Source organism: Acomys russatus, chromosome 6 (assembly GCF_903995435.1).
Source record: "Acomys russatus chromosome 6, mAcoRus1.1, whole genome shotgun sequence".
Classification (NCBI taxonomy): Eukaryota; Metazoa; Chordata; class Mammalia; order Rodentia; family Muridae; genus Acomys; species Acomys russatus.
The window spans coordinates 42,095,896-42,108,475 of NC_067142.1; the positions used below are offsets into that span (position 1 = coordinate 42,095,896).

A 12,580-nucleotide genomic window follows, 5' to 3' on the forward strand; every position below is an offset into this window, starting at 1 on the left:
GTAGTATTCCATAGTGTAAATGTACCACAGTTTCTTTATGCATTCTACTGAGGGACACTTAGGCTGTTTCCATGTTCTGGATATTATGAATAAGGACGCTATGAACATGGTTGAACATATGTCCCTGTTGTGTGGTGGAGCATTTTCTGGGTATATTCCAAGGAGTGGAATAGCAGGGTCTTGAAGTGGGAACCAACTGTTAATTGTTATTTTAAAGAAGTTGGAGAAGACAACATAAGTGTAGTACATAGCATATATAGAATCACAAACAGTTCTAATTCACCTAGGATAAAGTTTGAAAAATCTAATGAGTTTAACAAGGCTAGAAGATATTACAGACAGTGAGTGCTTGCAGGACTTGAGAGTAGAGCTTGCAAAGGTCTTGCTTCGACCTTGTCTTGAAACCTATTCAGAAGCAATGAGCTATTTTGTTGTTGTTGTGTCATTCTGGAGATCAAATCCAGATCCTCTTCCATGCTAGGCAAGGACCCTAGCACTGAGCTGTACTCCTAGTCCTCTTTCTGTTTGATTGATTGGTTCATTAGTTCAGGTAAGGTCTCATTATGAAGGTCAGGCTGCCTTTGAACTTCCAATTTATTCTCCTGTTTCGGCCTCCTAGAAACAGTAGTTACTTGGCATTATGGGCCTGTGCCACTTGGGTGGATTGAAATCCTGTTTATACATGGAAGTTAAATACTACTAGTTTCCCCAGGGGTAATTGCTGTCTTTGTGTGTTTGTTTTGCTGTACTAGGGATTGAACCTAGGGTCGTGTGCATGCTAGACAACACTACTAATATTCAGCTGCATTCTCAGCCATAAGAAGCGTGTAATGTGATGAGATTTTTAGCTGGAAAATAACACATAGTGTATCATATACTCTGAGCAGGTAGTTCATCAAGAGGCTGAAAATGATGCTGCCCTGGTGATGATGAATTTTTTCTGCTCTCCACCAGTAGAGAGAAAAGAAAGGCATGTTAAAATAATACCGGGCACTGGGAGCTGTTTACACAAATGAACCAAAGAAAGCTAATAAACTATTTCTAATAAAAATTGATATTAGCATATTCAAAAGTATGTGCTATTTTAATGAATGAGCATAATGAATGAACAGAATTATGTGAAGAAAATACAATTTAAAGAAAGAGCTAAGCATTATATTAAATTTTGTTGTCTCTTTAATACTGATAGATATTAACAGGAGGCATTCAACAGTCAACGTTGTGAGCATTCTGATACCTAGAACGTGAGTCAAATGAGAAAGTTGGACAGCTTTCCTGTTCCAAGATAACAGAGGTGTGAGGAGAATGGTCAGGAAACACTTGGTTGAGTCAGGAACACAGACTTCTGCTGAACATCTTGTTTGTGCTCACTCTGCCAGGAGTCCATCTTCAAGGGGCTCTAAGAAATGGGTTTTTCTGCATTTCAAGAGTTCTCAATGCAGGAGGGTGTGGGGACAGCGCAGGATTATGCTGAACATGCTGCCAGTACTCACTTCTTCATGCCCATTGCACGAGGCTTCCCAAGGGATGCACACCACGCCCCTGAGGTGAGGTATGGGGTGTCAGGCAATTGGAAAACTCTCCCCTAATGATCCTCACATGCCCTTTTCACCATCCCTATCTTACTACAGGCTCCATCCTGGACAATCACTGTTTCAGAGCCAATAGTTAAAGCCACAACCAGAACTCCTCTGCTCTGATTGGGACGTGCAGTTAAATCTTTAGGGATTTAATTTGTAGAAAATTTTTGAGCTGGAAACTGTAGTCTTTGGTGCCTCAGGATATATGTCAGAGGTTTTCTTTTGACTTAAGAGCTCTTTTAAATAAGGTTTACCCATCCTTAGGAATACATGGAGACTGAGGGCACATACAAATGTTTTTCTGGTTGTCTTAGGAACCCTAAGTGTGTGCTTCCACTAGAGCCGTTTTATTCTCACTGAAGCTGTGCAGAGCAGAATGAATTGAATGCTGAACATTCCGGCTTATCCAGCTAAGGGAGATATATTAGCAATCAACTCATAGGATGCCCTTAAGAGACTCAGGCCAGGACTTTAGATGCAAGCTGGAGTTACACTGACCTTTTTCTTTTGTTAATTGCAGTTAATAAGATTATGCCTTATGTATAGTTCTTTTTGTCACCTAATGCTTTGGTTCAAATATGTAAATCTGAAATACTTTAAATTCTGTCTCTCTCTCTCCCGCCCTCCTTTTCCCCTCTCCCCTTTTCACTCCCCCACTACACACACACACACACACACACACACACACACACACACACACACAATGGGAAAACAACTACAACTCCCAAATCTTGGTATTTCTTATATCTATATATATCTATATCTATCTATCTATCTATCTATCTATCTATCTATCTATCTATCTATATATATATATATATTACTCAATAATGACAGTGCCATTCAGACCTATTCAATGAGATAGAAAAAAATAGCATTAAGTTTCTTATTTCTGTTCTGCTAATGCAAATATGTATGTATATATATGTATATATATAAATTTCATAGATGTACAACATATATTGGTCATATCTGTCTTCTACTCCATTCTTCTAGTTTCTCCAACTCCCAACATATCTTCTCCTCCTGACAACTTTATGTCATTAAAATATGCATTAAGTCTTGCATGTGGTCCTCCACTAAGGCATAGGAAACCTACTAATGGCTTTCCTCGAGATATATTTTATTTTGAATTATTATGTATGTGTGTGTGTGTCTATATTTGAGTGAGTGTGTGCACATGAGTACAAGTGCCTGAAGAATCCAAGAAAAGGGCATCAGAGCCCATGAAGCTGGAGTTATAGATGCTTGTGAGCTGTCATGTGGGTACTAGAAACTGAACTTAGGTCCTTGTCAAGGGCAGCACTTGCTCATGTCTGATCAGCTATTTTTCCAGCCCTAATTCATTTATTTATTCCTTCTTTAAAAATTAGTTTTGAAAGTTAGTATGTGAAATAATGAGGTCCACTATAACATTTCACACATACATGTCATTATGCTTTGTCTTAATTTGTTCCCCTTTTCATATAATAATGAATTTAAATAGTAACTTGCTGTATGCAGCTTTTTCGGGGTGGAGGAGGGGAAGCATCAAATATTTAATTCTATGCTTTATGTAAGGATAGAAAAGAGAGGTTTGGAAGCAGTGTGGAGAAAGCAGTGATTACTTAAACCCTTTGTTCTGGAAACAATAAGTGTTCATTTATATTATACGGTGTTGGTGTTAGAAACCAGGAATCTCCACTGCTTGCCCCAGGGAGCCAGTGACAGCAGGATACTTATCACTAGCTGCCCATGTGCAACACATTCCCACCATCATCAACATCCCACCAGGTGTCACACATCCTCCCCCTGCACATGGGCTACATGGGCTACATGCCTTTATAAAAGACTGGTCCCTCCCTCTTCGCTTTCTTCTTCCCTTCACCCTTGCCCAGAGGTGGCCTCTGTATACTCCCTCCCCAATAAACCTCCCACATGAGCTCTGTTGTGTAGTGTGACTTTGTGACATTGTCACTTAGATCGTAGCATATGGATATAAATTAATTACAATGTTCCAGTTAGAGGAAGGTCCTTTGTACTGGGAAGTTACACTGATGCTCCTGGTGCAGCTGCCTATGTGCTGTTCCAGAGTCATTCCCTGGTCTGCTGTGGTGTGTTTGTTATCTCAGCACCTAGACCATCTGAAGTCAGTGAACACTGTATTTCCAGTAGCCAATCAGGGTATTGCAGCCAAAGTGAAGACTAGGAAGTGCCCTATCTCACCATAAAGGAAGACCTCCCTTCAAAGAGTGAGCCTGCCAAGAATCTACTGTATGGACTTGCATGTCAGTAAACTTTGTGCCTAGCTCATGGATTTTAAAAGAGAATACTGTGCTAGAAGTTATCCTGTCTGTCCATTCACTCTTGAAGAAGATCATGGATCTTTCCCCTTGACTTTTCATTTTTTTGTATCTAGAAGTTAATTTATGATTAAGTTTTCATACAAACCTAAAATTGAACAGATGATCATGAGAACAGGCACACAAAGTTTTACAGATAACACATTTCTTTTATTTCTTTTTTTCCTATTTACTTTTTATTCATAATCATAAACTTAACTCTGCAATCCAGCTAACCTTGGAGGTGAATGATGACAATATGGAATCCAAAGAACTTCAATTGAGAGCAGAGATTACAAGGTTCTGGGAGCAGATGGGGTGGGGCGCTCTCCTGAGCTACAGAAGGAATGATCTTGGGGGTGAGATGCCCACAAGTCAAAAGAATTAGAGTTGTCCACAGTCAGAAATGGTGATATTCTTGCTGGTCTTACCATTCCTGGACCCAAAGCGCTCCATGGCTTGCACGATGCTCATGCCTTCTTTCACCTTCCCAGAGACCACATGCTTGCCATCCAGCCATTCAGTCTTGGCAGTGCAGATAAAAAACTGGGAAGCATTGTGTTTGGTCCAGCATTTTCCATGGACAAGATGCCAGGACCTATATGCTTCAGCATAAAGTTATCACCCTTAAATTTATCCCCATAGATAGACCTGCTGCCAGTGCCATTATGGCACATGAATCATGGAATAATACTGTGAACACAGGAACCCTTATATCCAAATCCTTTTTCTCCAGTGCTCAGAACATGAAAGTTTTCTGCTGTCTTTGGAACTATGTCTGCCGAAAGCTCAAAGGAGACATGGCCTAAGGGCTTGCCATAGACTGCTATGTCGAAAAACATGGTGGGGTTGACCATGGCTGCAGCAAGCAACAAGAGGGCACAACAGTGTCTGCAAAGCCTATTTTTTCATTTAGGAGATTTTTATCTACTTGCTAGAAACATAATGATTCAGTTATGAGAAGATATTATTTTGGAGGTGTAGTGTTTATAATGGAAGGGAATTATGACTGCTTCCATTTAGAATTGGAGAGTCATTCCCCTGTCATGGAAGCATGATGGTTTTACTGGGCGCTGTGCCCCCTCCTCCCTCCCCAATGTGTTTATGAGACATATTTTGGTACATAGTGCAGGTTGGCCTTGAACTTGTGATCCTCTGATCTCAGCCTCCCAAGTGCTGGCATGATAGACATGTGCCACTAAGCCTGGTTTTACTAGGTTTTCAATCTTATTTCAACACAGAAATGACATTGCTACTGTTGGCCTAAGGCAGTGGTTCTCAATCTTCCTAATGCTGTGACCCTTTAATATAGTTCCTCAAGTTGTGGTGACCACACAACCATAAAATTACTTTTATCACTACTTCACAACTATAATTTTGCAACTGTTATGAATCATAATGCAAATATCTTGTGTTTTCTGAGGGTCTTAGGTGACTCCTATGAAAAGATTGATTGACTCACAAGAGGGTTTGTGACCCACAGGTTGAGAACCACTGGCCTAAGAATTTTCTCCTTGCAGCCTGTTCTGTCACTGATACTGAGCTGCTTGTGGAAACAGTTGAGATATGGTTCACTATAGTGGTGATGCTACTTCTCAGAGTCTGAGGGCAAAACAATTTGCATGCCTGCATGTAGTCTTAGCTATGTTTGTTCCAAGTCACCAGCTCTGGTTGCCTCATGTTACTGCTCTTTATACTTCTGTCTTCAGCGATTAGTTCCAGGCCTGCACACAATGTTACAGTGGCTGATTCAGCCATATACATGGCTGTATATGTATATATGATTATATGTTTATATTTATTATACAGCCATGTACAGCAAACCTATGAGATTCTCACCTTTTTACTGACTTTAAGTTATCAGTCAAAACTGGTGTGCTGCAGTGATTTAAAAAAAAGTTCAAATAATGTTGGACATCACAATAAAAACTGGTTGAGATGAACTCTATGCATGTTTGAACTGAGATTGTGTTTTCCACATGGAAAGAAAATGTATAACCAGTAGTGGTTCTAAATATTCATTACTCTATAGTATTAATTTAGGCTTTGTATTCTAGTTCTTCCATTTCTAGATTACTTTTCTTTAGAAATTTCCACACTCATTCAACCAGTTAAAATAAGGAAAATATTCTCCTACTTTTTAAAATTATCTTTAGACATAATATTTACCATGCCTAGCTTTAAAAGTCTTCCTATAATATCTCAATGTATACAGAGAGGTTCTTACAGGCTGGATCAGACACTAACCTATGGAAAAATAGAGGAAATTTCAGGTAGGAGTCTAGGTTAGTTCCTGGTCTCTGGTTGGACTGTTGAATGCTTAAGGATGGCAAGAGGCAGCGGGTGACCTCCCAGAGATTACAGAAGTCTTAAAGAATGGTTTAGAGAAAGTTCTCTGCCTGGTTCCAGGTTTCTGTGAGGGCAGCATGCAAAACAATCCTGGGGAGAAGGAGTGATAAAGGAGCAATGGGAATGTTTCTAGTTCAGATCCTGATGAGGCTGGGAGTGAAGGCACTGTGGAAGCCATGAGACTTCAGATGAGATCTAACACCTGAACCTAACGTGGTCCTGTGGAGGGATAAAGATAGTTTAGTTGCATAAATGGATGGTCACAGATACCTTTAGAGTTCTGATTGTCTATCTGCTGTGCTTGAAAAATCCTCCCTAATACATATGGACTAACTGATCTTACCCAAAGCTGGCATTAAAAAAAACTTATCCCGCATTTTAGATACCTTCAACAACCAAGAAAGAACAGTGATCACAACTGTTGCTGTTCAATGCAAATATTGATAGAATTGAATGAAAGTTTTCCCATGCTCCAGCTGTCTTGTAGCAGGAGCTTACAAGCTGTATTGAACTTGACGCACATAGGTGTAAAGGAGAGCAGCTAGGTTACCATGACTTTAACATAATAATAAAAATTTAAAATGATAATGCAATAATTTTGGTTTTTTTCAAAGTGTTGTATCAGAATAATTCTTGAGTGTGGGCATAGTGGCTCACACCTTTATTCCTAGCACTGAAGAGGCAGAGACAGGTGGATCTACATAGAGTTATAGGCCAACCAGAGGTACTTAGTTGAGACTTTGTATTAAAAAAATTGTTATAGGAATGAAAATGATAGTTTGTAAGCCATGTTTTTTTCCAAAATTTCATTGTGTATTATAAAACACGTAGACAACCAGGATTTAAAAATAAAATGCTACAAAAACATTAGCTAGGACACTAACTACTCTGCTAAAGGAACTGACCTATTATAATGCTTATAAACAATGTTTATACTCAATGAACCTAGTGGTTTTTTTCCCAAGCCATTTCCCCTAAAAAAGATGAGTCTTGAGACTCATAATCATGTAGAGTATGTGCAACAAAAACATTTACGGCAGAGAATCAAAACAGTTTAGACAGATAACATCTTTGAGACAATCTGCTAATTTTGGCATTTGCAATTCATAGAAGTGGGGGAAGAGTGGAATGGGGTCAGAAAACATCTGCTTGAAACCTCACGGATTTGCTGGCAATTGCCAAATGGGTTAGAGTCAGGGAGGTGGGAAGATGTCTATGGCACTCACTTCTGGTAAGAGCACTGGAAAATCTGGAGTCCATACAATTTGATTGGGATAATTTGGTGCCTGCTAATTTTTGTCTAAAGTCAGAGGAAAACTAGCCCTTACTAACTTTTTGATGAATTGACCAATGCTAGTTTACTCACAATGTTGTAGAACAAATGTTGTTTTACTGGGGCTGGGGATGTAGATCAGTTGCTTGACTGCTTGCTGAACATGAAGGCCTGGCTTTGATCCTCAGCACTCCATAAATTAGTTAAATTAGTTGTGTGATGGTATGTCTAGCTTTAGTGGGTGGAGGCAGGAGAGTAAGAACTTCAAGGTCATTCTTGCCAGCATCGGAAGTCTGAGGCCAGCCTGAGATAAATATGATGCTGTATTTAAAAACAAAAGATAGAGTCCTTAGCCAGTTGCGAAAATGTAATATATAACAGACAATATATTAGTTTCAAGTTATAATTTAATACCTCAGATAAGAAGAATCTTTGCAATATATAAATATACCATAAATATTTCTTTCCCCTATTTGTGGTTGACTATTGGAACACAGTCTAAGAATGGAGGTGTGTTAAGATTCTGGGCGCCTGTGAGAAAACTCTGACAAAATGAGAGTCTTGTGACCTCAGTTTTTTCAAAATAATGAAATTTTTCTTAGACTATGCTCTCGCGCCCCTAGGTGTAGCAGACAGGAGTAAGTTTACTTTAGATGATTCATTCCAATTCTTTGTTATTTGTTTATATGCCTCTATGGAAAAACCTGCTTTTGCTGCTTGTGTCTTGTCTGCAATGTGCAGCTTGCCCTTGTGATTGCACACTTTAATCATGTGACCCCTCTTAACCTTCAGAGTATAAATTGTCTGATGCTCTGAATAAAGTTGATTATTGCATGAGACTTTAGTCCACTTCATTTGAGGGCTCTATTCTCCCTGTTCCCACTGACTTTAGAGTAGTAAACAGTTGACCAAATATCTCATTTTCAAAACAGGGTCCACACTAGATGAAGGTGAGATGGCACATGTCGCAGTACTGGAGAGAAGAGGATTTGAGATTTGGCAGTCCCTTGCTAGCAGCAAATGAGGATCGAGTTATTTAGCCCCCCTGGGTTGAGGTCCTCAGCCAGTAGAAGAAAGTAACAATAGGTTAAATGTTGAGTTTAAGAGAAAAAGAGGCATCAAAAATGTTGCTGAGCTTGGGGAAGTCACTTGTAGCTGTTATCAACAGGGGTAGAGGGTAATGTCTGAGGCTGGCATTCAGTGTTGGTCACACCAGACATGAGATGAAGTCTTCAGTTACATAGGCCAGTGTAAAAGTCTGGAGAGAGGTTTAGAATAGAGATAAATATTTGCAGGGAGATTTGCCCATGTGTGGGATGAAGAAGAAGATGAAGAAGAAGATGAAGAAGAAGATGAAGAAGAAGATGAAGAAGAAGATGAAGAAGAAGATGAAGAAGAAGATGAAGAAGAAGATGAAGAAGAAGATGAAGAAGAAGATGAAGAAGAAGAAGAGAAAGCAGTGAAAGAATTTGTAGAAACTGAAGAAAGTGTGTCTATGAAGTAGGAGGAAACTAGGAAGGTGGGTGAAGTATTGCAAACACCAAGTAATCACCTGTGTCATAAGCTGTAGTTTCATAAAGTAACACAAGGAGTAAGAATCACATGTGGGCATGACGTTTTGATTATTAGCAATCCCAAAAGAAGCCATTTTAGAAACAGATTTAAGATGAATGAGAGGTAAAAGAGTGAGAAGTGGCGAATATAACTTTTAGTAATTTACGAAGAAAGCGAGCTATAGGTGGCCGAAAAAATGGATGGAAATGAAAAAAAAAATTTTAGAGTATGGATATGAAAAATCCAAAGATGTGCAAAAGGAAGTATTGATTATGGTCTGGCCAGGGTGGGGGCAGGTGTTAGATAACACAGATGGTTGGAGAACTCATTAGGCATCCAAGGAGGACAGGGAGGTAACTCTGTTTAGGTGTACAGCTATTTTTAGATAACTGAAAAAAAAGAAGGATACATGAACCAGAAAAGACTCAGATAGCCACATTACAGTGATGGACAATATTTTCTTATTTTAAAAATTATTTATTATTTTAATTGTGTTATTATTTTAATTTTAATTGACAAATAAATATAAAATGGCACACCATAATGAGATCATGTGATATTTCAGTGCGTGTATGTATTGTGCAATATCTACCAGGTTAAAATACTTGTTTGATCAGTCATAGATCTGTATTTTTGTAATACCCCTTCTAGCTTTTTGAGATATTGTCTACATTATTGCTATGTATGGTCACTCTGCCCTTTCCTACCACACCCTAGTGTTATTCCCACGTCTGCTGTTCTGAAAGGAAGTATAGAATTTCCTTTATAACTGAAATCTGGAGCCACAATGTGAAGTAGCAGCTCTTCTGTTGGGCGTATATCTAATGGAAATGAAGTACGTATATTGAAGGGACACTTGCACTCCCATGCTCACTGTTGCACTGTTAATGTAGTTAATATATGGAATCAATGCTGGTGGTTGTCAAGTTGAGAATGGAGGATATATATGTCAGACTAGCATGCCACTAGAAGAGAGAGTGCAACCCCACATAGATGAAAACACAGAAGGAACTTGGGACCACTGCATTAGCTAAAATACACCAGACTCAGAATATTAACCGCCACATGATCTTACCACAACGCAAATGTAAAAAAGTTAATTGATCTCTGAAGAAATTGAAAAGGAATGATGGTTACAGAAGTTGGGGCAAATAGAAAGAGACCAGGGGAAAGTAGATAAGTGGGGGACTTTCTCTTATTTTATTTTTAATTTGTTCACGTTACATCCTGATTGTAGCCCTCTCCCTCATCACCTCCCAGTTGAGATTTTCTCTTCTAAGTGAAATAGAGAATAAGAGCCTCAGGTTATAATAAAGATGGGAAACTTTTTTTAAATGTTGGGGAGAGAAGTAGGTAGGAATTAGGAAAATGAACAACCAAGAGAACACTATTATGCTGGGTACTCTAGAGTGTCAAGCCAGGTAGTGCCTGGCTTGTTCATGTTAGCATTAACTTTGTGTGTGTGTGTGTGTGTGTGTGTGTGTGTGTGTGTGTGTGTGTGTGTGTGTGTTTGTGTGTGTGTAGTACTGGGGAAGGTACCTATGACCTTGCTGTGTCAAGTGCACAGTCTCTGAATGCATTACCCACCACCTGTACCTTTACTCTGATGTTAAGAATTTCATGAAAAACAATAGGTAAGGTTTGTAGCTCGTGCCTATAGTTTGTTCAAGTTCTAAATGTATGAGATATTCTAAGATGGAAACACTCATTTCAAAGTCTAATATCTAGGAATTTAAAAGTTCACTCTCCCTCTTTATTTGAAAGATGAGTCAGTATTTTTAATTCAAATGCCTTCTAAAGTAAGTTCAAGAAACATACCTACAAAAAACTCAAAGATAATTAATGCTTGACTGTGACTCATCTTTGAAATTGTTTTTATTCTCTGTGGAAAAGTTTAAATTCTCCAAAGCCTATTATTCCACTGGCAGCAGAACCTTCAAGCAATGAAACAGAATCTTGCATCCTGTTGCCAGGGGTTGGTCCACATACCGGCTCAGCCTGTGTACTTGCATTTTTTTTTTTTTTTTTTTTTTTTTTTAGAAATCAATAGTGTTCAATTATCTCTTTTGCTTAAAATTCAGTCTACTCTGGTATCAGGTACATTAATATGAAAGTACAGCTGACTTACCACTCATTACCCAGAACTGTTTCTTACAACATTATTTTCCCTTGAGTAAACCAGTACAACATCAAAAAATCTTTTTTTTTTTTTTTTTCTGGTGAAAAAGAAAAAGAATAAAAGCTTCAATGGCAAAGGGTTACTTATGGAAGAGGAAGCTTCAACCCCAGATTCCTCAAAATGTGAGGACAGCAGGAGTTGGCTACCTTCCCCCTCCCAACCTGGTGCCACAAGGCTGGTACCCTCCACCCCCACCACCATCAAACTTAGTAAGAATTTATTACCCTGAGAGTTATCAGGCTTCACTCCTTGTTGGACCTTACAAGATTTACCTCATCCTGGACTCTACAGGCCCTGAGTATGAAGATGAAGCATCTTCCAACACCTCTGCTCTGGCCAATGGTGTACAGCCACACAAACCTTGCCACAGAGACCCTGGCCTCCCGGCAAGGTCACAAATAAGCCCTTCTTTTCTCACTAATAAATCAAACTAGTTGTCCAAAGCTGTTCCCGGGTGTGTTCTTTTGCCTGTGTACTCACCGGCCGATGAAGATCCTGCACTGCACTCACCCACACCTGGATCAGACCAGGTTACCCTAAAGGGGAAGTGAACACTGGCTGCAACTGGTCCTGCCTCTCTTTGACACATTAGGCTATCTTAGATGATGTCAGTTTCATTAAAGTTCCTAATGCACAGCAAGATTACAATTTACAGATAAATTGCTCTTCAGGTCTGATCTATGTCAATCTCTTTAGTTTTTCTCTAATTTGCTCAAAGGACACTTGATATCAGGGTGCTACTGAATGCCACAGTGAATTATAAAAACACAGCTGCTGCATGCAAGAGGTACTTTAATCTAGCAACAATGTATGATGGTTTCAACTGTCATAGATGTTAAAGGTGTTGGAATGACGCTTACTAGGTTTCAGGCACATTGTGAGCCCTCCTCATGGTTCCTGCTGCTGGATTGGATAGTATGCTTCTCAGCCAGTGAAGAGATTGTTTTTCATTTACTAGTCAGTGGTATCAAACCTTTGTCACGTGGATCCACTTCCTGAGACAAGGAATGCGCCACTTACTGAGATTCTGTCCATCAGAATGAAGATGAAGTCAGTTTGTAAAAGATGGCATTGTTCTGTCGAGAAGTGGCCTGTGAATGGGGAAGCAAAAATATCAACAACATATATTTCAGTTTTAGTTTGCTTTTGTGATGAGTGCTAAGCATATGTGTTCTAGTTTCCAGCTGTAGGAAACTGTAGCTTCATTGATGAGAGATGATGAATGCTTTCTCACCTCTATATTTAGATATGTTTTGTATCAATTTCTTTTTCTTTTTATTGTTGTTATTACCCCTAGATAGCTCAAGATGGCTTCATGCTCAAG

The 12,580-nt window shown here is 39.1% G+C and overlaps 1 pseudogene; it reads right to left on the reverse strand.

The window, feature by feature from the left end:
• Positions 1-4,285: 4,285 nt before the first annotated feature.
• LOC127190993 (peptidyl-prolyl cis-trans isomerase A-like) lies at positions 4,286-4,767 on the reverse strand (annotated as a pseudogene).
• Between the last annotated feature and the right edge of the window lie 7,813 nt (positions 4,768-12,580).